Here is a 27900-nt window from a genome sequence, read left to right as displayed (position 1 = left end):
ACCCCCTTTTGGATCTGCTTAGAAGTTGCAATAACGAAATGTTATACAAGGATTCCAGCACAGTATATATATATATATATATATATATATATATATATATATATATATATATATATATATATATATATATATATATATATATATATATATATATATATATGTATATATATGTATATATATATATATATGTATATATATATATATACACATATATATATATATATATATATATATATATATATATATATATATATATATATATATATATATATATATATATATATATATATATATATATATATACATACATATATATATATATATATATATATACACATATATATATATATATATATATACATATATATATATATATATATGCATACATACATATATATATATATATATATATATATATATATATATATATATATATATATGCATACATACATACATATACATATATATATATATATATATATATATATATATATATATACATATACATATATATATATATATATATATATATATATATATACACACATACATATATATATATATATATATATATATATATACATATATATATACATATATATATATATATATATATCTATGAAAGTTATATTATGTTCTTACCTTAATGTCAGATCTGATGGGATGCCTCAGTCTTCCTTACTATTAGCAGAGCATGTGTGGAGCACATTAAGCCTTATTTTATAAAATTTCCCAGTCTACTCTTGTACTCCCACCTACACACAATCCCTTGTGTTCCTCTCCTCCAGTTGTAGCTTCTGATCTACAATTAAAGCCGGAAAAAGATTACTGCAATAAGCCTTCTCAACATTAACAAAGAGATGGAGGATGAATTCCTATTATCTTGTCCTGGGTGAATGGTTTGGGAAAGACTACCTGTGAAAGTGTAGTCCAAAAAAGGAAGTAGATTGCAATAACATATCTTGTTTTTCTTACCAACATTAAGGTCCCAAGAGCACCTTCCAAAGTATGACCTACGGTGGTGCATTTCTCAGTGGTACTCAAAAAGGGGACTGCACCTCACAGGCTCAGGCAATGAAGACAGCTGCCTACCCCACGTAGTAAGTATGAGAAGGACTGAATTCTTGCTTTAACTCAGTGTCCACTCTATGTATACCTATGTTGCCTTATGTTTAAAAAAAACTTACTTGTGTCACTTTTATTTACATATCACACACCATTTATAATGTTTGTATTCCTGCAAAACACTGTTACTGTACAAGCAAATCTATCAGTTGTACCTTTTATTTATTTATTTTCCTCTCAGCTAGACCTACCCAGTGGCTCCACTAACTTTACCCAACTTTTGTTTCATTGGGGCAACAGCCAGGCATCAGTAGTCTAAGTAGAGCCCTATGGTCAAAGTGCCTAATCAGCCTTTTCATTCTCCTTGTTCAGTAGTAGGGAGAGGGACAGTTTTCAAGTTGGAAGTTCCTCCCCATCTCATCACATCTTATTTCTACTAGGCACTGAAATGAATGCCAAACTAGGAAAGACCCTCCCCTTTAAACTCTTAAAGCCTGAGCTAGGCTCAGTTTCAAATTATTGCACTCAATTAGTGCACACTGCAATATTCAGAGTATTAGTCTGTTGTTCCATGTCACTTTTAACATTGGTAACATCCGGGAATGGATTATTGATCACTGGAGAGCCTAGGAACTGCTTCTCAGGAATCAGCCTGAGATTAGTGTCTCTGTTTTTCTTCTAATGAGAGAAGGAACAAGAGAGAAGGAACAAGGGGACATTATTTACTGGCTTTCCTAAGGATTACCGGTCACTGGAAATCCTGAAAATTGCTCTTGGGAGCCAGCTACTGCTTTGCTCTTGGTGACAGAAGGAGCAGAGGGGCATCAATTCCTGCTGGTGTCTGATTGGCAGTGTTTTGTCTAGTTGCAGTTTTGCCGAGACCCTCTTCAGGGCCTCTGTGCAACTTGTCCTTCTGCTATGTCCAGCTGTTATATGTTCTATCCAGGGTATCTGCTAAAAGAAGACTATAGCAAGTGTACTAAACTCAGCAACTCGAGGTTAATATTACTTCTCAGGAAGCAGCTTGGGGTTAGTGCTACACATTTGCTGCCGGTAAGCGAAGCAGCAAAGGACCACTGGTTCCAAGCTGCATGCAGCTGTGTTGAGACCAGCATTATCTCCACTACCAGACAGATGGCATCTCCAGTGCTACCAACCTCATAGGCACTAATCAACTCCAAACCTCATACGCACTTACTCCTCCTTCAGCCCACATTAGTAAACAACTAGAAGCACAGATTTGTACTTTCCAATCCTCTCTGCAACCTGCTTGTTTGACATGGGCATCCTGAGACAATATAGCAATTGCCTCATGCTTACTGATCACTACCTACTATTTAACACACCAACACAATGTGTGAGAAGTACAGCACAGCAAGAGGTTCTCCAGTTCGATTCTTGGCTGGAGTGCCTTCTGTGCAGAGTCTGCATGTCCTTCCTGCATTTGTGTGGGTTTTCTCCTGGTACTCTGGTTTCCTCCCATGTTACAAAAACATGCGTCAGGAGGGTTTCTCCATGGGCCTCTGCTGAAAATTGCTTTGTTCCAAGTCTGACTTTCCTGGTAAACAAATGTTAAATAAATAAATAAATAAATAAATAACCTACCTAAACCACAAAGGCCTACAAAATATAACCTAAGAGACAAGTAACCTCAGCAACTACATATACAGACAATGGAGAAAGCCCCTGCTATGAAACACTAACTCCTTCAAATGCCCAAAAGACAAACTTACACACAGTCCTATATCTTAGTCATAGGTGACTCTATTGTGAGACAGACCAATGCACCACTCTCCAGGCTGTGCAAGAAGATGGTCAAGGATAGTTTCCGTGGGAAAAACTTTGAGGGAACGATCGTTCAACAAATTCAGCTTTTGATGAATACAGGTCAATGAAAAGGTGTTCGCTGCTTATAGATTTTGTCGATATGATACTGATCCCAAATAAGTGACTGGACTGGTGCTCTACACCAGGATTTGTTAACTGAAAGGGCACATCGAGAAGACACAACAAACCTGGCTGTGAGAAAGCAGCTAAGACCTATATTAGTAAAGATACAATTATATCATCTGAAATTGTTGATCCTGACAAAATTGTGGCAAAAAGGAAAAGTACTAAAACTGGAGACAGCAGTGTGTTAGTGCAAATGATTATTCACTGTACTCCAGGCAGTAGAGAAGCAAATTAATCCCAGCAATCAAGGAATGTCAAGAGGCAGGAATTAGATACATGGTGTTGTATCCAGCCATCTGCAGAGTATTTTCTCCTGGGGATCAAAGACTTATTTTAATGCAGAACAGGCTAAGGAGAAAATAAAAAAAAAAAGGTTATTCAACAAAAAGTGAGTTGGTAAACAGAAGGGAACTCTGATTCTCATTCTTCTGACAATAATGTTCATACAGAAGACTGGGATTTTGAATACAGACTCTTAAGGAGAACAAAAATCATAGAGTATTATATTCACAAAACAGCAGGGAGTATTCTAAGAAACAAATCAGCACGAGAATGGCGAAAAGAGATTTTGCTGATCGGGATGACTGTGGTCAGGGATACAGATAATAGGCAAGAGGGGGCTGGAATTTACTGAAGAAAACCGGCAAAGGAACCAAGGTATTGGGAGAAAATAACAAGAAAGAAAAGGGTAATAGAATGGGAAGAGGCCAAGAATTTATTTGGTCTGCAGGTTAGAGATTGCCTTCCCTATCAAGGCGAGTATAGGCAAAGAGAAAGAAATATTGCCTCCTGAATGAAAGACCAGCACTGGTAGAGTTTTTAATAGAATCTAGAACAGAAGCTACCATTAAGAAAGGAATAATTAGTGAAGCATATAAAATACTGCATGATAACTATAAGAATTAATCAGAGGAGCTTAGAAATGATTGGGAAGAGAGGTTGGATAAGCAATTCTCAAAGTGCCAATGGGAAGATATATGTATATCTCCCAAATACGCAACAATGTCTAGAAGATTTGGGATCTTTGCCTGAAGTGTTTACATGGGTATTTTTATACCCAAGTAGACTCCAAAGAATTTTTCCTCAGGTGGACAGCAAGTGTTGGGAGGTGTGAGGGGCAAGAAAGAGTTGGTTGGGAACATATTTTTTGGAAGTGTAATGACTTTAGGGATTCTCTGCGGACCTCTCTGTCAAAGATGCTGGTTGAGAGGATTGGACTGACCCAGGAGATGATTTTTTTTCTGAGTTACGATACAGAATCGGAAATATCTAGACATAGCAAAGCCTTGCTGAGCCTAATTATGGTGGCTGCCAAAAAAACAATTACTAGAAAATGGAAATCAAAGATCAGGCAAACTTTACTAGAAGTAGTGAATATAGTAATGGAGATAAAACAACCGGAATTGGGATCTTTAGAAAAGGGAGGGAGCAAACTACATAGGAAAAAATGGGAATTGTGGGAACAATATATGCAGACAGGAATGAGGTTTAAGGGGCAGAATTTGAATGAGCTATATAATGCTTAACTGACAATGACTGAACAGATTATAAGTGATGTATAATGTTTGCAACTACAGTTGTTTCAATGGTGTCTGTGATGTATACTGTGTGGGACTGAAGTGGTGCCTTGTTTGTTTTTCATTTGTATAAATGTAAGATTGACTATGTCATGTGTGAAAATGTAATAAAGATGCTTGTTGGAAAAAAATAATGGTCATACAGAGACTTTAGAACACTGGAAAAGGTTTCACTGGCAGAGGAAAAAGCATAGGAGTTGACTAGAAGCATCAGGAGAACCATGGACTTGAACTAGAGACTGGTGATCAGAAAGGAGATCAATAACACTGAAATTAGTGAATAAATGGCTGACTATAAACCACTCACATTTGTGAAATATAAATTTCCAAGAAAAAGTGATTGAGAAAAGACTGGACTTGTAATGAATTTGTTAAACTTGTGGATGGACTGTAAAGCATATAATCCACATTGTCATTAATGTTTAGAAGTACACTATAGGGAAAAAGAAGTAACTATATGGAAAACAATTTTTGTTCTTATTAGTGTTGATCAAAACATTTCATGAAATAAACTGCATGTTATAGTGTTTAAACAGTTTTGTGCACCAAGGGAATTTTAAATATGGAGGGTAGTCTTTTCAGCAACTATTGTATGTACTAAACATATTAAAGTACGCAAATAATTTTTAGTTGTAAGAAATATAGGCTTTCCTGTATAACAAGAGAAGAAAAGCTGGAATAAGCCAGTTAAAGTTAATACAATGATGTAATCTTGAGCTGTTTGGGTAGGGATGGGATGTAAAAGAGAACTGATTATATGTCGAATTAAGACAATAATTCCCTTGTTTTTACAAAGGAGGATGTCTACATTATTATTACTTGCTTAAGATATAAATAAGATTTGTTTCTAAACAAGCTTGAAAATAAGAAAACGATGAAAGCCATGAACAATGCTACATTTCTTGCATCTGGAAAAAATGTTAGCTTGGGGGTTTTCCATTAGCAAATGCTCTCACTGAGAGATGAGAATTCTGTACATTCTGTTTTGAGTGAAACTTACAAAGATTCCTTCATGCATCTGCAAAGTTGTTAACTTTATTTTCTCACTGCTGAGTACTTTTACATAGAGACCAGCTGTCTGTAGATGCAAGATTTAATCTCGACAATGCTAAGCATTTTTTGCTGGAGGAATTGCAGAAATTAAAGGCACAATGGCAAAGAGTTCAGCGAAAAATAAAGTATGAAATTATAGGACGTGAACAGGAGAGAGAGCTGCCACCACAGCAACCTTAATATGTTAAATTAAACTAAACTGTGCACTGTTCTATTAAAGGTAGCAAGTGCACTTTTGCCTGAGGCTAAACATTAATGTTTTCTGAAAGTATACAAGCCATATGTCACATATCGGAGGGAAACATAGATAAGAAAAGAACAGACAGTGTAACCTGTGTAGGTGGAAACAAAGGCTGCAACATGCGCTTATCGTGGGTAACCTTAAATTTAGATTAGGTATGCCTGTAGGTGCAGCTGTCAATATCGGACAAGTGTTCCTATCTGGAGGGTTAAACCATTTATTCGAAATGTATGCAGCTTTTGTGTCTGTTCCAAGTTAAAACAGGATGGGGACTGTGTTTTTAAAATGTATTTAGTTATTTTGTTTGACGGCTTTCATTAAAGCAAAAAGTCTTAAAATGTGACACAGGTTCATACAGAGATGAGGAAAAACTGTATAAAAGATCAGCCTGTCAAACATTCCCATGTAAGCATGAGACAAAAACTGGAAATACACAATAAAATAAACTATCACGTGTAATAGGTAGAAACAATAGCGTTTATTAAATGGCTACTCTATCCATATTATCTTGGAATGTAAATGGCCATACAAGTAAAAGACAAAAAGGAAAGGGTATTGTACAGTATTAAGAAATGCATAGTGCAAACAGCAATGCTGCTGGAGACACACTTGAAAAGAAATGAGTATGAACATTTGATAAATGATTTCAGGATGAATATCCAGAAGAATATCGGGGACAATGGAAAAGGGGAGGATTCATACTGATTGCTAAGGAGACTCCAATAGTGACAGAAAAGGACAATAATGGCAGATTTGTGGTAGTAGAAGGCTACTGGCAAGGGAAAAAGATTATGCTTGGACATATTTATATTCCCTCCAAAACTGCTATTATGAACCTTAAGAAAATTTAGGAAGAAATCAACTATCATCACAAAATATTACTTGCATGTGTGGGCAACAGTGAGGGTACATCAGTTGGATCTACAAGGGAAAATACATAACAAAAAAGGGAAAATGTATGAGGAACTTAATGAACATATTTTTTATAAAGATGTGAATTCAGTAGGGGTTGGACAGAATTTACATATTATTCCCCATGAGGCATTAAATGGGCTAGACTGAATATAAATATTTCACAGGAACATGTTCATTTAATTGAAGGCTTTTACATATCCAATAACTATTTCAGATCATACATAATTAAAAGTCATGATAAAAATGCAGCGTAATGAAGAAATAAATGAGAAAATGATGTCTTCCCAACTATCTGTTAAACAGAGAAGAATTTAAGGAATGGGTAGTGGAAATTATTCAAGTGTTATTAGAAAATATAGACATTTCTTCAAAAGGGATAGGTACCGAGTATGATGAATGAAAATGGACTTTAAAAATAGAGTAGAAATAAAAGAAATAGACATATAACTAAGTAGTAATAGAAATTATTTAGACCAGCTGACAAAGATTAAAGTATTGTAGAATAAGGGGAATCTCACAGAACAAGAATAGGAGAAAATGCAAAATGTTAAAAAGAGAATAAGGGAGTATTTGGATAATATGCATGAGTTTAGATTGCTCTTAACAGCTTCAGAGCACATAAACTTTTAGAACAACTTAGGCACCAGAAAGTAGACTGAAGAAGCCTATGACAAGATGAATAATCACAGATCCTATAGATATTTCAGAAATGTTATGACAAATTGTATAAAACCGAGTAATGTGGAAATCAAGAAATAGTGCACAGAGAAATATTTATGGTAGATTTAATTATGCCAAGGTTAGAGGAAGATGAGGATTAACAACTAATAGTTAAGAGGAGGAGACAAGATAAAATGGTGATATATAAATCAGTCCACAGGTAGAGGTGATATTCCTGTGGAAGTGTGAAATATATGAGGGGAAAATTGATAAAGATCTTGAAGATTTTGTTTAACAGTATTTTTAAGAGGAGGGGAAGCACCAGCATCTTGGAAGAAAGCTGTGGTGGCTGTATTACCAAAAGAGGGTAAACATCCATCAGAACCAGCTTCATATAGACCAATTTCAATTACAAAACTATGATTATAAAGTGTTTATGCCTATAACAGCTAAAAATAGCGAAAGTGACAGATGTGGGTCTATATGATTTTCTGGAGGGGAGGCAAACATCTAGAGGGAATTTATGAAAATACTGCTGTTGTTGGTGGGTCTAAATGCAGAGAATGCATGCAACAGAGTAAATAGTGACTTTATGAGTACAGTAATGAAGGCATTTGCATTTCCTAATACAATAAGGTTAATTAGAAGGATACAAGAAAGATCAAAGGCAAGAATTAAAGTGGGAGGGTTCCTTTCTAATATGCTGTATTTGAACAGAGGAACGAAGAATGGGTGTCCTCATTCCCGTTTGTTAATTGCTTTACATTTTGTGGAACAGACTAAACAAAAGATAATACGAAAACTAAAAGTGGAAGCTCTTGTTTATGGATATGGACAGTAAGATACAAGAGGTGAAAATGTTTTTAGTGCCTTTAATTTTATATACAGGTCAGGCATATTTTAATCAACCAGAGAAAAAATGTGTGAACAACAATTCATGAAGAGTTGAAGGAATTTATCTAGGGGTGGAAGAGGGCAAGAATTAAGCTGCTCCTCCCAAAAGAACAAGGTAGTCTAGGATTTCCTGATTTGAAGAGATTTTTTTTTTAGAGCTACATGGTTAAGGCTCACATACGTAACAGCAGTAGAAGGTTAAAGTTACAGTTCAAAATGGAAATGGGTGATGATGAAGTAAGGGGGGGGGGTCAAGAAATAAGAAAATGCTGGGATTTTGGATGCAGATCCCAAAGGAGAATGAAGTCAACCACACAGAACGTTAAAATTCATAAAGTTACAAAAAGTATTCCAAGAACTAAGCTAAAAAAGGAATGGAGAAAGGAGATTCTGCCAAAAGGGATGACTGCAAGTAGTAAAGGTACAGAATATAAGCAAGAGGGGGTTAAAATTTATTGGGGAAAACTAGCAAAGGAACCAAAGTATTGGGAACAAATAATTAGACAGAGAGAAAGGTAACAGAGTGGAATGACGCCAAGAAGACATTTGGACTGTAGGGACTGAACATCACAGAGTAGATAAAGGGAAAGAGACTGCAGAGTTAAGTGGAAGACCTGTTCTAGTAGAGTTTTTAGCCAAATCTAGAACAGAAGCTACTGTTAAAAAGGAATAATTAATACAGCATATAAAATATTCCATGATAACTATAAGAATCAATCACAGGAGATTAGAAAAGATTGGGAAGAAAGACTAAAACCAAATGTACAAGAAAACAATGGAAGATAATATGTTTGGCTCCCAAGTATGCAAACAAAGTCCAGAAGGTTTAAGATTTTTTTACTTGGTAGTCTTTGCACAGGTTTTTTATATAGACAGACAGTAAATGTTGGACATCTGATGGGGAAGAAAAGAGGTAATTGGGGGCATGTATTTTGGGAGTGTAACGAGTTGACAGATTAAAAAAAATCCCTACAAAATACAATGTCAGAAACACTGGAGGAGCAAATGGCCATAACTAAGGAAATTATTTGTTTGAGCTGGGACAGAGGATCTAAACCATCTAGACATACAAAGGCTTTGCTAAGTTTAATTCTGTTGGCTGCCAAAAAAGCAATTACTAGAAAATGGGAAATCAAAATCTAAACCAACTGTATTTGAAGTACTGAACATTTTAAAAGAAATAAAAGAACTGGAAGAGGGAAGGAACGAATTTTAAGAAATGAATGGAATGTGTGGGAACAATACATGCAGACTAATGGTCAGGAGAAGGAGTGAGGTTTAACCGAAGGCAGGAATTACGAAATTAATGTAATGGTAAATGGAAAGACAGCTGTTTATAAAGAAAGAAAGAGAAAACATATGTAAAGAATGATGCTACAATACAATTAAAATATTATTGATTTCAACACTTGGCTTAGCGTGTGGTGTCATTCTAAGGTGGTACAATGTAATAGGAGAAGATGGGAGACTGTCTTAACTGCTTTGTCAAGAAAGGCCAGCACCTATCCCCCAAGGCTTTCATGTATCAGCTAAAAACTAGTCCAATCCCATAGTATCTTTTTTAGGAAATGTCAGTCTTCCAAAGCTTCCAATACAAATCAGAACTGGTATAAAATAAAAGCACTGCTTCGCAACTCTTTGAACTTTAACAAAAAAGGCAACTCCCTACAAGCTCTCTTTACCCTGTAAAATACTGATACATGTTTTGCCACAGAGACCAGTTTCAAGACCACTTGCATCAGTACGGGTATCAAGGCCTACCTCATGTTCAGGTCCAGTCATTACATGAAGGTAGCAGTGCATCCATAGTCTTAAAAAAATTTCACTTTCAGACTTACTAGACAAGATAAACTGGAACTCCATGTCCAGCTTAAAACCCTCATTATAATCATCCTTAACTATTGGATCCACTTCATGTTCCCCCCTAAGCTCATACTTCCTTACCTAATCAGTATGAAGTTTATATGCATTCATCCAAACACCATTCTCCTAGTAGACTTCAACAATCCCTCCATTAACCGGGAACTTGCTTATCCTTAAACATTCATGTCCAGAAATTTCAGAACTTCATTTATACAAACTCTGGAACAGTTAGTTTGTATCCTAACAAGGGCAGAAAATCCTGGATTGGACAGGTTTGCACTCTACCAATTGTAACTTCTTCCACGGGCAAACTGAACCACAAATCAGTCAAAATCACTTTTAGGACTGAAGCCGGAACCATCTGCCAATACCGCGATTTTCAGAGATAAGGCAGAAACTACTCTACTAAAATTGGGAGATGACCTGGCTAAATTCAATAGCCCTTTTCATCTGGACAAGCCAACTGCTTATTCACAATATCCTTTAACAGCTGCATAGATGCATCTGTCCCCCTCAGGAATAAATAATGTAAAATTTAAAAATAAACCACCTGTGGTGGAACCCTAATACAAACAGGCTGAATTAAAAAAAAAAAAAGCATTGCATACAAAAATAAGTTATACTCTCACAATGCCAATAATGCTCTTGTTTAAAACCTAACAAGGAATTCCAAATCCTGATCAAATCAACCAAAGCTATAAAGGAGAAAAATAGCCACCCATACAAAGGATGATAACAAAGCCCTCTAACAATGTTAGAAATGTCAGAAACAAGGCCAAACACTGCAAAAAGCTAACAGTAAATGATATCACATACTCAGACCGAGAGGACATAGCCAAAATACTGGCAGACAAATTTAGTTCAAACTTCACCTCCCATCATCTCATATTTCCAGAACATGTACCTGCATCTACACTGCATCGACACCCCCTTCAAATCTTCCAAGCACAAGGCCTCAAGGTACTATCCAAGGCCAAGAACATTACTTCAGTGGGGATGGATAACGTACCAGTGATCAGTGTCCAAACAGGCGCCTTGCCAGATGAATGGAGGAGGATGTCAAAATTCATCCCCTTTCACAAAGCCGGGGCTTCAACAGACCCAGGTAATTACAGACTTGTACACCTGACCAGCACCATATGTAATGGTATGGAAAGGATTCATCATCCATCCATACATAACCCCTTTTCCCATTTTTTTCACATGGGGTTGTGGTGTTACTTGAACAGTGAATCATCTAGTGCCAAGTTTCACGGATCATTAGTAAATTAATGCAGTGCAATGAAAGTATTTGCTCCTTCCTGATTTCTTATTTTTTTTTTGCATGTTTGCCACACTTAAATGTTTCAGATCATCAAACAAATGTAAATGTTAGACAAAGATAACCAAAGTAAACACAAAATGCAGTTTTAAGTGGTGATTTTATTTATTAAGGAAAAAAAAACATCCAAACCTAGATGGCCCTATGTGAAAAAGTAACTGCCACTAAACCAAATAACTGGTTGTGCCACCCTTAGCAGCAACAACTACAATTAATTGTTTGCGATAACTGGCAAGGAGTCAATCACATCACTGCTGTTGAGGAATTTTGGCCCACTCTTCTTTGCAGAATTGTTTTAATTCAGCCATATTGGAGGGTTTCCAAGCATGAACCGCCTTTTTAAGGTCACGCCACAGCATCTCAATTGGATTCAAGTCACGACTTTGACTAGACCACTCCAAAACCTTAATTTTGTTTTCTTTTAAGCCATTCAGAGGTAGACTTTCTGGTGTGTTTTGGATCTTTGTCCTGCTGCAGAACCCAAGTTCGCTTCAGCTTGAGGTTGCGAACTGATGGCCAGACATTCTCCTTCAAGATTTTTTGGTAGAGCAGAATTCATGGTTTCATCAATCACAGCAAGTTGTCCAGGTCCAGAAACAGCCCCAGACCATCATATTACCACCACCGTGTTTGACTGTTGGCATGTTCTTTTTCTGAAATGCTGTGTTACTTTTATGCCAGATGTAACGGGACGCACACCTCCCAAAAAGTTAAGACTTTTGTTTTGACAATCCACAGAATATTTTCCCAAAAGTCTTAGGGATCATCAAGATGTTTTTTGGCAAAAGTGAGACGAGCCTTTATGTTCTTTTTGGTCAGCAGTGGTTTTTGCCTTGGAACTCTGCCATGCATGGCATTTTTGCCCAGTCTCTTTCTTATGGTTGAGTCACGAACACTGACCTTAACTGAGGCAAGTGAGGCCTGCAGTTCTTTAGATGTTGTTCTGGGTTCTTTTGTGACCTCTTGGATGAGTCGTCGCTGCACTGCTGGGGTAATGTTTGTAGGCCAGCCACTCCTGGGAAGGTTCACCACTGTTCCATGTTTTCTCCATTTGTGGATAATGGCTCTCACTGTGGTTTGCTTCAGTCCCAAAACCTAAGAAATGGCTTTGTAACCTTTTCCAGACTGATAGATGTCAATTACTTTGTTTCACATCTGTTCCGGAATTTCTTTAGATCGCGGCATGATGTCTTCCTTTTTGGGATCTTTTGGCCTACTTCACTTTGTCTGACAGGTACTATTTAAGTGATCTCTTGATTCAACAGGTCTGGCAGTAATCAGGCCTGGGTGTGGCTAGTGAAATTGAACTCAGATTTCACAAAAATGTGATTATCCACAGTTACTTCATGACTTAACAAGGGGGAAAATACTTTTTCACATAGGGCCATGTAGGTTTGGATAGCTTTTTTCCTTAATAAATAAAATCATCACTTAACAACTACATTTTGTGTTTACTTGGGTTATCTTTGTCTAATATTTTAATTTGTTTGATGATCTGAAACATTTAAGTGTCACAAACATGCAAAAAAATAAGAAATCAGGAAGGAGGAGGAAAATACTTTTTCATTGCACTGTAAATAAGGACTTGGGTAACCCTACAGATTTTTGATACAAACCAGTTCTGATTATGTAAGAAGGATCTTTCCCTTTACTAACCTGGTCGACTTCTTCAAAGAAGTTACTGAAGCAGTGGACAAGGGCAAAACATCCACTGCATACCTAGAACTCATGAAGGCATTCAACACCATCCCAAATTCTGGTATCATAAACAAACTCTTCCAGCTAAATGTAAAGCCCAACTGTAACTTGCTAGATAGCAAACTCGCTCAGAAAATAATCCAGGAAATTAAGGTGGATGGCTCAACCTCCTCTAAAAGACCTGTCACTAGAAGTGTACCTCGGTTCACTCCTTGGGCCACTTCTCTTTGGCATTTACTTCTCTGCAGTCAAAGCAATGTTAGGCTTCATGGTTTATCAACTATAAAACAAAAATATCCAGGCTGTAATCCAAATAAAGGGTTGACTACCTGTAGTACAAGTTTATTAAGCACTTTCAGCTATGCACAGCGTAGCCTTCATCAGAATACATTGCAAAACACATATTGCTTCATTGAATAGAATTCATTGGCCAGTCATAAAGATAAAACAATTAATTAGTAAACCAACTCCCACTACACTGCCCATTAACTCTTAAAAAACATATTGTAGATCTGTATTCCACACAAAAACAATCAGTTCATCTCTTAAAACATGTTCTGTTTAAAAGACATTCAGAATTCATCAATAATTGTAGGAATAATATTTATTTCTTGCTTATTCTTTCCTGCAAAACTGGGACAATGGAAATACTTTCATTTAGACCTGGGGGAAACATTACTGCTGTTATAAATTGCCATTGTGTTTCTTTTTTCTTTAATGTATTTTTCCAGTCTCCCCCTCTTGAATTTAATTTCACCTGTTCCACAATTCTAAATGAAAATTTTTTAAAGATGCACATAACAGAGAGTGCTTGTATAATGCACTTGTTGTTTTTTTGTTTTTAATGTCATTAATATGCTCATACATCCTACTTTTAAGTGCACGCTCTGTTTTTCCTAAATAGAATGTTGTGCAGGAATTGCACAGAGCTATATACACAACACCTTTAGTCAAGCAATTCCCATTTACAAATACTATCTTAGTTTTCAACCTCTCATGTAAAACTACAGATTTCTCTTTATGTATATAAACAACATTGTTTGCACATTCCACATGGTCTAGTACCCCTATCGTTCACCTTTCTGGATTCTATCTTGCATTCAAGGAGACTCTTAATATTATGCCCGGTCTTGTTGACAAATCTAGGACCCTCTCCCAACTTCTTATATATTTCTTGGTTAGTTTTAAAAATTGTCCAGTTCTTATTAATGATCCCCATAAATTCCTTGTCTGTGGAATTGTATTCAAGTACACAAGCCCTTTTATATTTGTCATTTTCCTTTCTCTTTACCATGTTGTTGTTTTGTAGTCCTACCCCTAATAAGGGGAGATAATCAATACCCCACTTGTGTTGTACTTCTGAAATAATTTCCTCAACCAACTGTTTAGGGTACTCTCTCTCTTCAAACATACACTGTACTTTACTTAGCTCTCCTTGTAAATCATCATAATGGGACGTCATTCTTGCAACCCTCACTGCCTGTTCCTTCACTATACTTCTTTTTTGAGCTGTAGGGTGATTGCTCCCATAATGTAAGTATGTGTTACAGAATGTAGGTTTCCTATATATACGTGATCGGAATCCACCCATATCATTAATAATTTGTACATCCAGTACCCTTCCATATCCAGGTTTTTGGATGAAATATTTGTCCTATGGAAGGGTACTGAAGAAGATATTTCTGACTTCATGACATACATAGGTGAAACCACGGACTTCTTAGAGTTTACCTTTAACTATGATTTTACCAGTATTAATTATTTGGATGTACAAATTATTAATGATATGGGTGGATTCCGATCACGTATATATAGGAAACCTACATTCTGTTAGGGGGATTATTAATAAGAACTGGACAATTTTTAAAACTAACCCAGAAATATATAAGAAGTTGGGAGAGGGCCCTAGATTTGTCAACAAGACAGGGCATAATATTAAGAGTCTCCTTGAATGCAAGATAGAATCCAGAAAGGTGAACAGTAGGGGTACTAGACCATGTGGAATGTGCAAACAATGTTGTTATATACATAAAGAGCAATCTGTAGTTTTACATAACAGGTTGAAAAGTAAGATAGTATCTGTAAATGGGAATTGCTTGACTAAAGGTGTTGTGTATATAGCTCTGTGCAACTCCTGCACAGCATTCTATTTAAGAAAAAACAGAGCGTGCACTTAAAAGTAGGATGTATGAGCATATTAATGACATTAAAAACAAAAAAAAACAAGTGCATCTTTTACAAAATTTTCATTTGGAATTGTGGAACAGGTGAAATTAAATCCAAGAGGGGGAGACTGGAAAAATACATTAAAGAAAAAAGAAACACAATGGCAATTTATAACAGCAGCAATGTTTCCCCCAGGTCTAAATGAAAGTATTTCCCCTGTCCCAGATTTGCAGGAAAGAAAAAGCAAGAAATAAATATTATCCCTACAATTACTGATAATTCTGAATGCCTTTTAAATGGAACATGATTTGAGAGATGAACTGATGATTGTTTTTGTGTGGAATACATATCTAAAATATGTTTTTAAGAGTTAATGGGCAGTGTAGTGGGAGCTGGTTTACTAATTAATTGTTTTATCTTTATGATGGCCCTAACACACAACTTTATTCACACACACCTACTACTCTTAACTATTATTCTAGTTTCTCTTACTCTTCCATACACACTAACCTTCTTTTAACATTTTTCGCTTTCTGAACACCACCACCTCTACCAGTTTCTCACATACCCCCTCAACCACATGAATATAACCTACACTTCTATCTACATTCTTCCAAAGTACCACCGTTCTACCCATGTTACTTACTTCCATGACAAAAAAAACCCACACAACTACTACAAAATCCTAAAGTTAATACAATATCCTCAAAACACCCCTTATTGGATGGTGATATTCATCCAAACCCTGGCCCCAATACAGATGTTCCCAGTTACCCAAACAACCTAACATCTCATGCTACCATTACCCCAAAAAGACCATCTAACTCCCTCTTGATAGCTCACCTCAACATCCGTAGTGTTAACAATACAATCACCCACCTACATGCACTCTTAGAAGTACATGCATTCGATATTCTCTGTATTACAGACACATGGATAAAGACCATCTAACTCCCTCTTGATAGCTCACCTCAACATCCGTAGTGTTAACAATAAAATTACCCACCTACATGCACTCTTAGAAGTGCATGCATTCGATATTCTCTGTATTACAGAGACATGGCTAAAGCCCTCAACTCAGGACCATGAAATTACCCCTCCTGGGTATAACATCCTGAGATGTGACTGCAAAACCAAAAAGAGTGGAGGTGTAGCCATTTTGTATAAATCAGAACTCCAAGTTTCACTCTTCAATGCGCTCCTGCCCTCAAATACTAATGCAGAAATCCTTACTGTTAAACTTCAAATCAACAACTCCAAAGCTATCTATTTAATTTGTTCCTATCTTCCCCCTGGAAACAATATCAATACTCTTGAAAACATACTTAGTTGCCTCTCTACTCACCTACCTCAGGAAACCATTGTGCTACGTGACTTTAATATAGACTGGGCAACCTGTAGCTCCCCTAATCCTATCAACCATATAAATCTTTACTGAGTCTCACAATTAATAACCACACCTACTAGAATCCATAAACCAAGCAGCAAGGAAACCACCCTAGACTGGATCCTTCTAAACAGCCATCTTGATACTTATAAACCAGGAACCCTTCCAGACTATATCAGTGACCATGCTCTAACCTATATTATTAAACAAAGAGTTCATAGCCCTAATACTAATATTTTTAAAACCTCCCATTCTAAAAAAAAAAACTTCAAACCAGAAACCTTTCAAAATGAACTGAAAGCATGTGACTGGTCACCATTGTATCATCTTCAACATGATGAAGCAGTGACCTACTTTAATACTAAATTCCTACAAATCCTAGCATGCCCCCTATCACTCTTGCCGAAAAAGTACCAAAATCACCCCATGGCTCACAAAACAAACAAGTCAAAAAATCCTCTTAAGAAATAAAATGTGGTCCAAATGGAGATCCTATAAAAGCCCATCAGATCACCTTTATTTTAAACTGTTAAGAAATGCCACCAAAAAAGACGTTCTACAAAACAAAAAAACTACTACCTTCACCTCCAACAAACCCACCAACAAAAACCACAAAAGTTCTGGTCAGGCATCAACAAACTACTTCAGCCAGGCCATTCTAAAACTCCTGCACCATCAGGATTCAACCACAATAATTCTAATCAAATTCCCAATGCCTTTAATAACTACTTTACTGAAGCCATTCAAACCCTAGCTAATACATTACCACCTGCTACCACCTCCCCATTAAACACCATGAATAGTCCAACTCCAACCTTTCATATACAACCTGTACCTACATCCCTCATTTGTAACCTCCTTCAAAAACTCAAACTATGCACCCCTTCTGCTGACTGTCTTCCAGCTGAATACCTACAAATCGCAGCTAAAGCCATTGCCTATCCCATCTCCAGCATTATAAATAGAACAATTTTGGAAAGCACAATCCCTTCCATAAGGAAAGGATCCCATATCATCCCACTACATAAAGGTGGGACATCTACTGAGCTTTCCAACTTTCGTCCAATTGCCTTACTCTCTCCAATAGCTAAAATAATGGAAAAATGCATCCACAGACAACTGCTTGACCACCTTCTCCAGAATGATTTACTTGCCAACTGCCAACATGGCTTTAGACCTTTCCATACCACAACAACTACTCTGCTATCCTTTTCTGACTGTATAAACAAAAATCATAACAATAACTCTCTTTCCTCAGCACTATTCATTGACCTTTCAAAAGCCTTTGATATGGTTAACCATCACATGCTTATTGATGTACTAAAAGCCCAATCACTGGACCCACAAGCAGTACGCTGGTTTAAATCTTATTTAGAAAACAGACAGCAAGCAGTGCTTTGGGATAAAAATCTTTCTACACTCCTCCCTGTGAAGATAGGAGTTCCACAAGGCTCTATTTTAGGCCCTCTTCTCTTTTCACTGTTTATTAATGATCTACATGCAAAAATTCCTCAAGCCACCTGCATACAATATGCAGATGACTCTACTTTAATATGTTGAGCCAAGTCCATTACCTCACTCCAGACCCTCACCCAGACCATATTTAACACTGTTGAAAACTGGTTCACGCAACACTGCCTCCAGTTGAACCCCCAAAAAACAAAATTATTGCTGTTTGCTCCTACTCAAAAGGCATCACAACTTTACTTCACAGTAACCTCTAACAATTGAACCAATATATCCCCTGACACTACTACTTGTCTCCTGGGAACAACAATTGACAACAACCTTAGCTATGATGACCATATTAATACTAATATAAAGTCTGTCAACAAAAAACTAGGCACCCTTTATAGAATCAAACCCTTCCTTATCCCTATAGCCAGAACCACTATTGCCCAGACCCACCTAATTTCTACCCTGTTCTTTGCTTCTGCAATATATACCAATCTTTCTAAAAACAACCTTTCCAAACTTTCAATCAGTTACAATAACATAGCCCGATTTGCCACTGGCATCCCCTTTAGAACTCACCACTGTCACAACCTAAAACAACTGGGATGGTTAGAACTGCAGAACCAACTACTTTGTCAACAACTTATCACCCAAAAGATCCTTTACCACCCTAATAATACCCCTATCCTCACTAACCTGATTACCCCCTATAAAAATCTTGCAACACTACGCTCAGCTAATAAGCTTCTAGTTTCCACTACTAAATCCAACAAAAAAGCTGGGGGCTCACTCTTCACCAACACAGTGGGAAAAACCTGGAACCAGCTTCCTAGTGAACATTCTACCCTTGCTTCCACACTGCTTTTTAAAAAACATCTTAAAGAATATCTTAAAACTCACTGGCTCTGTCCCTGCTCTAACCCTGACTGATATATCATTTCCCCTTCTTGCTCTCCCAATCCTTCTCTACTCCACTGTTCTATGTTGCCTACCTGAAATAAAGATTTCTTCCAATAAAAAAAATATATATATATATAAAATTTTAATATTTTGGAATCTCCATATATATTTTTTTAGCTCTCAAATGTGGTTTGTTTGTTTCTCTATATTTGATCTTGGCTTAAACACACTAAAGAACTCTGTACAAGTTTACCGTACCTACAATTTAAACAATGTACCATAACTCATTTTACTATTGATATATATTGTATGCTTTGTCACTGCCGATGCTTGGAGCTTTTCTCCCCGGGCCTCTACTGAAAATGGACATATATCCAGTTAGACCAGCCCGGTCAACAAATGTAAAATAAATAAAATAAAAAAATAAATAAAAATGACTGGTCAATGAATTCCATTTAATGAAGCAATATGTGTTTTGCAATGTATTCTGATGAAGGCTAAGCTGTGCATAGCCGAAAGCGCTTAATAAACTTGTACTACAGATAATCAACCCTTTATTTGGATTACAGCCTGGATATTTTTGCTTTATAGTTGTTTTATTTTTTCTGGGTGTTTTTAATCTTTGGATTTAGTTTATCAAATTTGCAGATGACTGTAAAACTTTGTGTCAGCATAAACTACCCACAGAACAACCAAATTCTCCAAGAGGGCCTTTCCCAAACCAATATATGGTGTCAAAACCATGGACTAAAACTAAATGTCAAAAATGTGCAATTGTATCCTTTAGAAAGCATGACTTCCCTAGTAACTACTGACATAATCATCACTATCAATTCCCTTTTTTCGACATTTTTTACATGGGGTCTGGGTGCTGAGTCAACTGTTGCCATCTCTCTATTCAATACCCCTCTTACTTTCTTCAACACTCATGCCCGACTGTCACATGTTTTCTCTCACACAATCTAACTACTTGCTGCATGCCCCTGTTTCCTCTTGCCTTCTTCCTGTCTGTCCCAAACCTTCTTCACAAGATTGTCTTCTGCTTTTCTGCACATGCGCCTAAACCACCATAATGTGTTCTCTTTAATGTTTTCTTCAACTGAAGCTACTTTGGCTTCTGCCCTTATGTCTTCATTTTTGGCTGCCCCACAATGTGCATCCTATCACCTGTCTCAGGCACTTCATCTCTATAATCTCCAGGTTTCTCAACTGCTGTCTTTACTGCTCAAGTTTCTGGGCCATACAGAAGAACTGATCGCACCACTGTTTTGTACAGCGTACTTGTCAGCTTCTTTGGCATTCTTCTGTCATACATTAGCCCTGACACTCTCTGCTAGAAGGCTGTAGTCCCTGTGATTCTAGCACTGACCTCTTCATTCAGACTTCCCTTCTCCTCAACCACTCATACCAAATATGTGAAGTTGGTAACCTGTTCCACTACCTTCTCTTCTACCTCAATTCTCAGCTTCTTCCAATTTCCCCCATTTGCTGTCATTACAGCTGTCCTATCTTTACTCAGTTTTATCCCATTAGCCTTCAATTTTGCATTCCATTCTCTTATCCTTTCCTGAAGTTCTTGTTCAGGATCTGCTTGTAATACCACATCTTCTGCATACAGCAACTCTGTTGATTCATTCCCTCTAACCTGTTTGCTGACAAAGTCCATCACCAGTATGAACAGCAGTGGGCTCACAGCTGAACGCTGATGCACACCCACTTCCACTAGGCACCCCCTCTGTGAGACCAAATTTGAGTCACTGGGTCCTTGTACATAGCCTGCACTAATTCTATCAATGTGTCTGGGACACAGTGAACCACCGCAGGACTGCCCAATCAGCCTTCCTGTGACCTTTCTCCATTTCCAGGAATGCCCAGTTGGGCTCTTTCCTTATCTCTAGCTTCTTCTCAACTATCTGTTTCACTGCAAACACTGGTTCAGTATGCTGCATCCTGATCTGAATCTGACCTGCTAATTTCTCATCTTACTGCTCTGCATATTAGTTTGTTAATCACCCTTTTAAGAACTTCCATGCAGTGTGACAGGAGTTTGATACCTCTACACTGCCCACAGTTGTAAATGTCCCCTTTGTTTCTGGATCCTTGCACTAGTATGCTTAATTCTCCAGTCATCTGGGATGTGTCCTTCTCTCCAGACTGCTAAGAGTACCCTCATGAGCCATTTCTCTCCTCTCTCACCCAAAAAAGAAGTTATGTACTCACCATAACGTTCCATGTTTGTAATCCATCTCGCCCTTCATTCTTAGTTCAGAGCTGATCCTCGGCTCCGTCTCGGCCGATTACAAAGCTCGAAGTCTCTCAGTTGGCTCATGGCAAGGTAGGTATTCCATAGTGCACTAGTAAGAATCCCCAGATCTTGTTTGCTGCTGTTTCAGAAGAAGATATGAACAATTGGTCTGATCTTCTAAGCCCCCTGGTTCTATGTAGAGAGAACCTAAACTGTCTGTGAACATCAAGCTGATGAAAACTTATATTCTGCACTGTCTGAATGATTAGGAAAAAAGACTGGCAGTTCGATAGTTTGATTCAAATTAGACTGAGAGCAAACATTGGGGATGAAGGATGGATTTGTTTGAAGGGAAACTGTCTCTATGAAAGATAAAGTAAGGAAGTTTGACTGACCGTGCTTGTAACTACTCTTCTGGTGGATGTAACAGCTACTAAAAAAATGGGCTTCCATGAAAGACACTTCAATTCACAAGTATGTGCAGGGAAAGTAAGTTGGACAGAACAAAATTTAGATCCCAAGGAGGTACAGGTTCCTGAAAGGGAGGTCTCAGCAAGGTAGTGCCTTTTAGAAAAGATTTACACAATCTGTGAGCCATAAGATTAGGCTCATGTTGTCCCAAATGAAAATTGGAGATCGCTGCCAATTGAACTTTGATTGTAGAAGCAGCTGATCCCTGATGAAAACGTTTGGTTAGGAATTCTAACACCCAGGGAACGGAGGCTGTGTAAGGATCTATGTTTTTTCTTTTGCCCAGATAGAAAATCTTTTCCATTTGCTAGCGTATAATTTTCTAGTAGAAGGCTTGTGGAAAGACATGAGTATATGAGTAACTGCAGCTGGGAAATCATGAAGCCTGACTAGGAATGGAAGTGGAGCAGCCACGCTGTCAAGTTGAGGGTATGGACGCAGGTCTGGAAGGTGCCGGACGTGTGGCAGAAGATCTGGTACTGGGTCCAGAGTCCATGGATCGTCCAGAAGGTGAGGCTCGAGAAAGGGGAATCAAATCTGATGAGGCCAGTAAGGAGTGATAAGAATCATTCTGCTTCCCAAGGTCTGTGCTTTCTGGATCACTTTTGATATCAGTGAAAAGGAAGGGAATGCATAAAGAAGTCCCAGGGGCCAATTGTGAACAAGTGCGTCTCTCGGTGTCCCTGGGATATGCGTTGCAACTAGAAAGCATTGGGAAGACATCGCTCACTACCAAACACGAAGAGCCTCTCGACATAGGGGGTAGGATCTGGTTCCTCCTTGTTTGTTTATATGCCATACCACTGAAACATTGTCTGATTGGATTGCTATCGTCCCTAGAGGAAGAAAGTCATGAAGTGCTTGAAACGCTAGTAGCACTGCTCTCATCTCTAGGACACAGATATGCAAGTGAACCTCATGATCTTGCTATGTGCCCTGGACAGTCCTGCCTAGATAATGCCCCCCCACCCTATCTGGGAGGCATCCGTGGTCAAAGTAGCAACGGGTTGGCGAGGAATGAAAGGTGTTTCTATCGTTAATTGATCGGGTTGAATCCACCAACGAAGGTCCTTTCTGCAAGATTCCATTATCAAAATAGGATGAGACAGAGGCAGATGTTGAAGAGACCACTGGGAAAAAAGTAGCCATTGAAAGATTCTCATATGTAGTCTGGCTAGTGGAACTAGTGTTATAGTAGAGGCCATGGTTCCTAAAAGTTTGAACACTGTCTTGGCTTTGACTCTGTGTTTGGGAAGTAAATTGTATATCTGTTGTCTCAAATTTTGTATTCTGTTTGCAGGAAGACGAGCAGTCACAGCAACTGTGTCTATTTCTGCGCCTACAGAAGTCACATATTGAGAGGATGACAAGGCAGACTTTTCCCAATTTATCGTAATCCCTAGCTGAGTGCAGAGTTGGATGGTTGAATCCCTGGCTTGTAGAAGTAGGTGCCTGGTGGTGGCAGTCAGGAGCCAGTCGTCCAGGTACGGAAACACTTGGAATCCAAGACATCTCAAGTGAGCTGGCATTACCGCCATGCATTTGGTGAACACCCTGGGGGCTGTGGTGAGACCAAAGGGCAGAGCATGAAACTGGTAATGACTGGCTCCCAGCTGGAAGCGTAAATGACTCAACACTCTGTCCATTTTTATGTGGTAGTATGCATCTTGGAAATCTATGGAGCACATCCAATTGTCTTTCCCTAACAGAGGGAGTATAGACTGCAGTGTTGCCATTTGGAACTTGGACTTCTTCACTGATTTGTTTAATTTGCTGAGATCCAAAATGGGCCTCCAGTCCCTTGTTCATTTTGGCACTAAAAAGAATCTGGAGTAAGTTCTGAATCCTATCTGGTCTGTGGGGATGGTTTGGATGACTCTCTTTTGAAGCAACTTTTGAACTTCTATAGTTGCTTGATGCCTGTGATTTGGTGGACCATCTTGGATTTTCTTGGCGGTGTGAGGTGGAAAAGAGAAGGGTATGGAGTATCCTCTGGAAAGGATTCTTTGTACCCACTTGTCTTGGGTGATGTCGTGCCAGGCTTCTCGATATAAAGATAAGCGACCCCCGACTGGCTCCAGAGAAGCGCAGTCAGGTCCCACTTTAGGAGCGCTGATGGGGACCTCCACGAAAGGAATTGTGGCCACCCTGGTTTTGCGGATCCCCCTGACTCTAGGGAGACGTCTACCATTACTTCCTCCTTCCTCCTCCTCTGCCTCTGAAGGAGGAATCACCCTGTGCATCCAGGAAAAATCTGAGATTTCTTGAACCACATTTTCCCGCCTGTCTGACCCTTAGGTATGGTCTAGAATGGACGGAAAAACATATTCCCACGGCAGAAAGAGTTTTCCCTTCCTGCTTGCACCTGGTGAGTGTATCTTTTACCTTTAGTCCAAACAGAGAAGAACTGTCGGAGGCATTGGTAAAAGTAGATTTGAAGGGCTCCGCAAAGTTACATAAACGCATCCAGGAGTGTCTCCTACGGGAAACTTCTGAACCCACTGCCCTACTCACTCCATCTGCTGCATAAGATATTAGCCTCATGGAGGAGTAACAATGGAGTTTAAGGTGGACAACTGAGCAGTAACCTTCTCAGGGACTCCTTCAGCTAATGTACCTTGGAGAGCGTCTCCTAGCTCCTTTAAGAGATCTCTTTGAAACCTAGTAAAATGGGTGAGGTAATTCAGTGATCTGAGTGTAAATGCCGCCGAAGAGAAGATACGCTTCCCATATCTATCCATCGTTCGAGAGTCCTTGTTCGGTGGATGGACAGATGAAGTCTCCACTAGTTCCTTCTTTGTGGCTGCTGCCACCAACATGGCATGTACAGGGATACCTTTAGTCAAAAACTCTTTCTCCTTGGAGGCTGAAAGAAATTTGTTGGGCCTTCTGGGGACTGGTTCCACGGCATCAGGAGTTTTCCACACCTTTTGACTAACTAGGTCAAAAAGCTCAATGAAAGGTGGAGACTCCCAAGAGGCTGAATGTTGAGACCTGAAAGCCTTCAGGTACACTGACTCCTCCTCTCATCAGAAGGGGCGACAGTGGGCCAGCCGCCTCTCTGTTTCAGGATCTCTAGGATATCTACAAATGAGATATCATCAGAGGATGACCTAGGGGACCCTTCGGACTCCCTGAGGTCAGTGTCAGAGGTGATGGACTCATCAGGGGAGTCTACATGCTTCCTCCCGCAAGTTCTCTTCTGAGGAGGCTCCTCAGAAGGGTATTCTGGGGAGGTCTCGGAAGACTGGGGGCCACCCAATGGGGGTTTCTGAGGCTGTGGGTCTCTGCTGCCAAGAGAGAGAGAGAGAGAGATGGTGCTGAGAGACAGAGGTCGGAGCTTAAGGGGGAAGAGCATCGCTACCCTTGTGCAGAGCTGAAGACCTAGACAGCATGCTCCTCATCATATCAAAGGTAGATTCCCCCTGGCTCCAAGGACACTCCCAGTTCCGAGGAAGTGGAAGTAGCCCTCGGGTCCAAAGCGATCTGCTCCGAGACAGATGTAGGACCCGAGCTCAGCCTAGCAGACTCACAGAGAGGTAGGCTCGGAACCGAAGAAGTCTGGGTCCAAGCATCCCTGTCAGGGATGACCAGTAAGCTTCAGCTCCTAGACACCAAGGAAGGCGCTGAAGGTGTCGGAGCAGAACTCAGCTCCGAGACAGACATGAGTGGTGCTGGAACCGAAGGTTCCACAAGTGGCAACGATAGCTCTGGTTTCGAAGGACCAACATGGCTCAGAGGAGGAACAGAAACAGGGAGTATGGCCTTAGACGGCACCAAAACCGATTGGGTCAGAGCCGGCAACAAATTAGCTAGCGCCAACTTCAAGAGTCTAAGCACTACTCTGTCTACATCCTCTTCAGAAAAACTCTTGGAGGATCTGGAAGATTAGGTAGGTGACCTAGATCTCTCCAAAATGGGCAATCTGAGAGTTGGGAAGACCAGTAATAATTCTCTAGACCAGCTCCGAGGTAAATGTTCAGTAGTCGGCTCCGAAAAACTTGGGGCCCGACACTGGAGTGTTGATATCGATAACCTCGACAGTCTCGGAGGACAGTAGAGCTGAAGAGGTAGAAGGTTTGTTTAATTTTGAGATTTTTTGAGGGGGTCCAGATAAAATAGTCGGTGTGGGAGAATGTCTCTTGGCCGACGACCTTCTCTTTTTTTAGAAGAAGGAGACCTTGAATGTGATAATGAAGAGCTCGTTACACCCTCCTCAAGGAAAGCTTAAGGAGACCTTTCAGGATCAATTTGTTCTTCCTTTCCTGGAGAACTCGAGAACTGAAGGAGTGACAGAAGGAACATGTTTCCTGAAGATGCATGGCACCGAGACAGTAAACACAATTACTATGTCCATCAGTTATTGACATTTTTTGAGAGCATTTAAGACGCTTCTTAAAACCCGAAGGTTTATGATCCTTAGACTCCTTAGACATGTTTTCACTAACACAAACACGAGGGAAAAGCAGGAACAGAGGACAAGGTCCTCTAACTTAAATGGGCCTAGCCCTACAAGAATCACTGCACACAAGGAAAAACAACAGAGGACTAGGTCCTCTAACTCAAACAGGCCTAGCCCTGCTGAGTAAACAACGCCAGAGAAGGTAATAGAGGCCTAGGTCCACTAACTTAAACAGACCTAGCCGTAAACAAAGAAGCAGCTACGTCAAGAATTTGCTGCAAAAATTGCAAAATTCAACAACACGCTAGCTAATAAGAGTTAGTAAAGACACTGCACACAGCTATCAATTATATAGTACTATCCTAGTGAAAAATACAATATTAGAAAAGGTCCTAACCCAAACATGGGCCTGTGCTAAGATGTGTAAATATAGTAAAAAACTAGCACACCAAACAAAGGGATACCACTCAGGGAACAAAAGGGGCCTGCGGAAGCAACGGCCAACAAGTTTTCAGTAATAACTTTGCAAATTTTGAAGAACACACTACTATTTTCTATCTATAATAACAATGACCAAGCTATATAAACTAAGCTAATACTATTAAGAAAAAACTATCACTATGAACAATAATAATGACGAAAAATCCAACTTAGCCACTGCCAAGAAAGAGAGCACTTCGGAACTCATGGACGTGGCAAACAAGATCTGGGGATTCTTACTAGTGCACTATGGGATACCTACCTTGGCATGAGGCAACTGAGGGACTTCAAGCTTTGTAATCAGCCAAGTTGGAGCCGAAGATCAGCTCCAAACCCATATGCAAGAATGAGGGTGAGATAGGACTACAGAACATCCTTTATCATATCTGCTGTGTCCTCATCTGAGCCTCCTACTTTCCCTAACACAATTTTCTTTAGTGCTGTTAGTACTTCTTTTATGGTGAGGCTCCTCCTCCTCTTTCATAACAGACTGAGTCTGGGGAAGTACAGCTTCTGTGGGGTTTTCATTCAGAAGCTGCCGGAAGTACTCTTTCTATCTGCCTTTGATGCCCTGCAGACTGGTGAGCAGGTTGTTGATGGCATAACTTATGAAAGATGTCGGACTATCTTTACCTTTTGGTCTTTGCCTTGCAATCTGATATAGTTTCTTTGTACCATCTACTGAATCACTTTCCAGAAGATGGCATAGTGCCTTTGATGCCTCGTTCTTTGCTATTGCAACTCATCTCTTAGCCCCATTGCTAGTCAATCAGTACTCCTTCATAGCTTGGTCCTTCTTTTCTTGCGTCCCACTTTCCCTGCACTCCTTTCTTTTGATGACTTCCAGCACTTCTACATTTTACCACCAGCTTTCCTTAAGTACCTTATTTCCATACCTGGCTCGACCGCATTATCTGTTATGTAGTCCTGAAATTATGCTATTTTGAGGGCCTGCCATTCTTCAACTCACTATTTCCTCTTCTCAAGGTGCTAGAGCCCTGAGTAATTCCCCGAACTGTTGTGCTTTCTCTCCAGTCAACTTCCAGGTCTTCAGCCTGGTCTCTGTTGCCCTTAGAGCCTTCTCTGGCCACTGCTTGCAGCTGATTGTGACAACCAGTGGTTTATGCTGTGGGTTGACTGTTTCACTGGAGATG

The 27900-nt window shown here is 39.1% G+C and overlaps 1 protein-coding gene across 1 annotated transcript in view; it reads right to left on the bottom strand.

The window, feature by feature from the left end:
- The window catches only part of LOC122809742 (hepatic leukemia factor-like), a 328254-nt gene that overhangs the window by 155587 nt on the left and 144767 nt on the right, over positions 1 to 27900 (bottom strand). The gene's annotated exons all lie outside the window — the stretch shown is intronic.

The sequence above is a fragment of the Protopterus annectens genome, chromosome 1.part1 (genome assembly GCF_019279795.1).
Source record: "Protopterus annectens isolate FY-2018-M chromosome 1.part1, PAN1.0, whole genome shotgun sequence".
In the NCBI taxonomy this organism is placed as follows: Eukaryota; Metazoa; Chordata; order Ceratodontiformes; family Protopteridae; genus Protopterus; species Protopterus annectens.
This window is presented reverse-complemented; position numbering and strand designations above follow the sequence as displayed.